Source organism: Bubalus bubalis, chromosome 19 (genome assembly GCF_019923935.1).
Source record: "Bubalus bubalis isolate 160015118507 breed Murrah chromosome 19, NDDB_SH_1, whole genome shotgun sequence".
NCBI lineage: Eukaryota > Metazoa > Chordata > Mammalia > Artiodactyla > Bovidae > Bubalus > Bubalus bubalis.
In genome coordinates this window covers 18,203,209-18,208,089 of record NC_059175.1, presented here as the reverse complement: position 1 = coordinate 18,208,089, position 4,881 = coordinate 18,203,209, and the positions used below count along the sequence as shown (strand labels likewise).

At 40.2% G+C, this 4,881-nt stretch overlaps 1 long non-coding RNA gene across 1 annotated transcript; it reads right to left on the bottom strand.

Moving 5' to 3' along the window:
• Window positions 1–483: 483 nt before the first annotated feature.
• LOC123330537 lies at window positions 484–2,974 on the bottom strand. The gene is made up of 2 exons (XR_006546533.2): window positions 1,429–2,974; window positions 484–569 (listed from the first exon to the last, which is right to left on the bottom strand). It is a non-coding gene; the product is annotated as an uncharacterized LOC123330537 (long non-coding RNA).
• Between the last annotated feature and the right edge of the window lie 1,907 nt (window positions 2,975–4,881).

Sequence of the window (4,881 nt, the reverse complement as noted above, 5' to 3'; positions counted from 1 at the left end):
TGTGCAGCAGTTGTGGACTGTATTCCCCAAAGCAGTTTGTTAGTCATTCAGTTTGCTACAACTTCATTCATTTCATCTTCTTTCTTCTAGAACTAGGCTGAGGAAAAATTGGTCTTTTTCAGAAAGCTTAAAGAGTTGCGGCAAGTAAGTGATCACAGTGGTGGACATAAAAATAGCCATCTCCTTGTAATTTAAAAATCTGCAAAGGAATTAGCTCATGGTGCATTGAAGAAGGAGGTCTCAGAATGTGTGGTGATTAAGAGCATGTTCATTCACAGCTGGAACAGAAGATGGCTAGCTCTTCACTGGGTTAGCTTCCTCTTCCTCCAGGGCATGCAGCGGGGCTCTCTCTTTCCCAGCCTTCCTTGAAGTTTAAGTGTGGCCATATGGTAGAGTTCTGGCCAATGGAATTGGAGCAGAAGGGCTGGCTCATTCATACTTACCAAGTAAGACTCCTTCTTCTCTTTCTCCTGCAGCATAAGAAAGCCTTCTGTTGACTGGTGAAGCCACAAGGTGGAAGGATTCTAAGTTCTCAAATTACCATTTGGAAGAGAGCGACTTTACATGAGCTATAAACAAATATATATTGTTAAGTCTCAGAAATTTTGTAGTTCATCTGATACAGCAGTTAGCCTGCCCCAGCTGATACAACAGAATAGTACTATTGGTCAAGGATTCTACTTCTCAGCCTGTGGAAAGCAGGAAATGGTTGCCTCTTCAATAGTATTTGCTGGATAAGACCTTCTTTGGCATTCTACTTTGGACAAGTTTTCCCAGCCTCACCTTTGTTATTGCAGTTGCCTGCTAACTAGCTCTCTGCTTCTGTTGGTGCCCTCCTCTGCAGTTTATTATCAAAGCAGAAACCAGGGTGATCTCACATCATTCTTCTCAACTCCCTCCAAGCTCTGCATTTGATTCAGAGAAAAGGCTAAAGTCTTTTCAATGACCTACAAGACCATTGCCCACCTGCCCCCTCGCCTCATCACTTCTCTGTGCTTCTCTTCTAACACTCTCCCTTGTTCTGAACCAGCCTCACAGATTCCCGTGCTATTCCTTGAGCAGAAGGGGCATGCTCTTGACTTAGAGCTTCTGTGTTTGTTTCCTCTGTTTGGAATACTCTTTTCCGGGATGTCCTTGTGGTTCACTCTTTGCTCAGAGAGGCTTTGCTGAGCATGCTATTTTAAATGACCGCTGCTTTCACTCTCTAACCCCTTCCTTTTGTTATTTTCCTCTGTAGCACTTAGTACCTTCTAACATACTACACGCATTTTCTTTTTAACGTTGTTCACTGCATGTTCCCCTGCACGCCCCTATTAACATGAAAGCTCCATGAGAAAGGATTTTTGACTTTTTGTTATCAGCCTAGAGTAGCACTTGGCAAGTAATAAATAATAGATACATTTTTGTTGAATGACTAAATGCTCTTACATAGATCAGTGCCATGTGCCAGAGGAGCACTAAAGGGAAACTTCTAATTCCCACTGGGGTCTGGCAAGGAAAGTTCTCCTGGAGAAACTTCTTCTGGGCCTGGAAGCTGATGTACTTGCTAAGAGTCTGAGCCAGTGGTCACTGTTTAGTCCTCCTCTTAGCTGGCCCGTTAGCATCATTTGACACAGCTGTGGTTGTTTTCCTGAAGGGCGGTCTTCACTTGACTTCAGAGTACCACACCTGCCTGGCTGTTCCCCTACTTCCTTGGCCATCCCTTCTCAGGCTATTTAGCAGTTCCCCTCCATTTCCCCCACTGAATGCTGGAATACGTAGGGTTCAGTCCTGGCAGTCTTCTCATCTTTCTGCGCTCATTCCTCGGGGGATCTAAACTAATCTCAGGGCTTTAAATGCCATTTGTATACTCATGACTTCCAAACACATACTTCTAAGTGGTATCTCTACCCTGAATTCCACATCTGTGTATCAGGGGGCCTGCTGGGCCTCTCCTCTTGGATGTCTAATAAGTATCTCAAACGTAAATGCCCACAACAGAGCCTCTGCTATTTCCCGCTTGCCTTGTGTTCCTGATCTCATTTAATGGCGGCTCTGTTCTTTTGGTTGCTCAGGCCAAAAGCCTCGGAGTTATCTTTAATTCTCCCCTTCTTCTCTGCCAATGCCACTTTCACAATATAAGCAGAACCACTTCTTAGCATCCCCACTGCCAGCACCCTGGGACTGCCTGGGTGCTACTGGTCTCTTAACCAGTGACTTAGTTTTTGCTTGTGGCTGCTCTTCAGCCAGTCCTCACACTGACACCAGCATGATCCTATTAAAGCCTAAGTCACATTGTGTCTCTCTTCAGCTCAAAACTTTCCAATGGTTTCTCCTATGCCCTCAGGGACCTGCAAGGCCCTCCTTGACCTGACATCATCTCCAACCACGATTCCACTCATTACTCTTCTCCATCGACTATCTTGCTGATTCTTGGCTATTCCATATATGCTTTTGCTTCAGAGCCTTTGCATTTGATATTCCTTATCTGGAATGATCTTTTCCCAGATGTCTGCTTGGCTAGCTCCCTCACTGGCTTCAGTCATTCCTCAAAATTCATCTTTTTTAAAAAAATTCATTTTTTCAGCAAGGATTTTCTTGGTTGCTTTGTCTAAGATTTTAATGCAGTTTCCTGCCTCCACTTCTCATTCCTTTTCTCTTTTTTTTCCTCCTTTGCGGTTTTCAATAATGTATTTTATCTTCATATTCACCTTATCTATTGTCATGAAACCATAACTCTCACCTTTTAAAAGGTGCATCTGTCTCCTCCCATTTTCATTTCTTCAGTCAGTTTTAAAGTCATGCTAATAACACTGACTTGCAGTGGAAATATTTGAGCATAGCAAAGGATTTGGTCTGTTTTGTTCTCTGAAACATAGTCAGTGTTCAACTCATTATAATGAATGGATCAAAATTAATTAGAGCTGGTAAAACTCTTTCCTTATCAAGTAGATGTTCTTCAAACCTCAGGAAGAGTTAAAATTTTAAAAGATGCTAAAAGGAGTCAAACTATTTTTATAGTATTATCAATATAGTAATTGTTGATAATAAAATAGGTAATATTGAAATGTTAAATACCTATAATGATGGTAGATATTTGTAATTATAGATAACATAAGTATTTGGGGTTTAAAATTTCACAGATTAGGTTTATGATTCCATTTTGAGTTTTATAGTTGGATTCAGATACATTTAAAAATTAGAATGTAAACATTTTTTAAAAAAATGTTTATAATCAGTACTAAATGCTTGAAATGAAAAGTTAGGTTTTATTGTCTTTGTAAGTTTAATTTATTGGATTTATAAGAGATGTTTAGACTTCCCAGGTGGCACATTGGTAAAGAATATGGCTTCATTGCAGGAGATGCAGGTTCAATCCCTGAGTCGGGAAGATCCCCTGGAGAAAGAAATGGCAACTCACTCAAGTATTCTTGCCTGGAGAATCCCATGGACAGAGGAGACTGGCAGGCTACAGTTCATGGGGTCGTAAAGAGTCGGACACGACTGAGCACACACACATAAGAGATGTTTAAATTATTGGAAGTTTTGCACATTCATTCATCTACTAAGACATTTGAAGTGCTTAAAAACATCGGTTGTTAAAATTTTCAATGCAGCTAAGGGAATTTGAATAGATTTGTGAATATAGCTTATCATTTAAGAGAAGTTGAGTTCTACAGTGAGTTACCACTCACAGCTACTAATATAGCTATAATAAAAAAGATAGACAATAACAAATGTGAGCAAGAATGTAGAAAAATTGAAATTGGAACTTGCATACATTGCTTGTAGGAATGTAAAATGGTGTAGGCATTTTGTAAAACAATTCGACAATTCTTCAAAAAGTAAGATGCAGTATACTTGAAAATAACACAATATTGTGAATCAACTATGTGCTTATGCTGTGCTGTGCTTAGTTGTTCAGTCATGTCAGACTTGTTGCAACCCCATGGACTGTAGCCCACCAGGCTCCTCTGTCCATGGGGATTCTCCAGGCAAGAATACTGGTGTGGCTTGCCATGCCTTTCTGCAGGGGATCTTCCCAACCTAGGATTGAACCTGGGTCTCCTGCATTGCAGGTGGATTCTTTACCATCTGAGTCACCAGGGAAACCCATGAATACTGGAATGGGTAACCTATCCTTCTCCAGGGGATCTTCCTGACCCAGGAATCGAACTGGGTCTCCTGCATGGCAGGTGATTCTTTACCAGCTGAGCTACCAGGGAAGCCCAAATCAACTACACTTTAAAAAGTAAAATACAGAGTTGACATGTGACCCAGCAATTCTTGGATATTCTCTTGTGTACTCAAGAGAATGGAAAGCATATATCCACGCAAAAACTTGTACATGATGTTCATAGCAGCATTATCCATAATAGCCAAAAAGTGGAAACAATCAAAATGACCATCAGCTGATGAACTGATAGATATAATGTGGTATATCCCTGCAATGGAATACTATTTGACTATAAATAAAGCATGAAGTGCTGATGTATGCTACAATACGGATGAATCTTGAACACAGCATGCTAATTTAAAAAGTCTGTTACAAAAGACCACATACAGTAGGACCCATGTGTATGAAATGTCCAGAATAAGCAAATTTATAGAGATTGCTTAAGGCTAGGGATTTGGGGGGCAAATGAGGAGTGACTGCTAAGGGGTATGGGATTTCTTTTGGGGCTATTGGATATTTTCTGGATTAGATAGTGGTGATTGTCCAAGTTTGCCAGTACACCAAAACTGCTGAATTGCATATTTTTAAAGGGTGATTTTTAAAAAAATGTTCTGTGACTTATACCAATAAAAAAGAAAGAAGTTGAGTTCTTTAAGGTCAGTTGATTGATATGCTTTTTAGATTTATAAATTTATTAGATTTATAAATATAACAAGATTTATAAG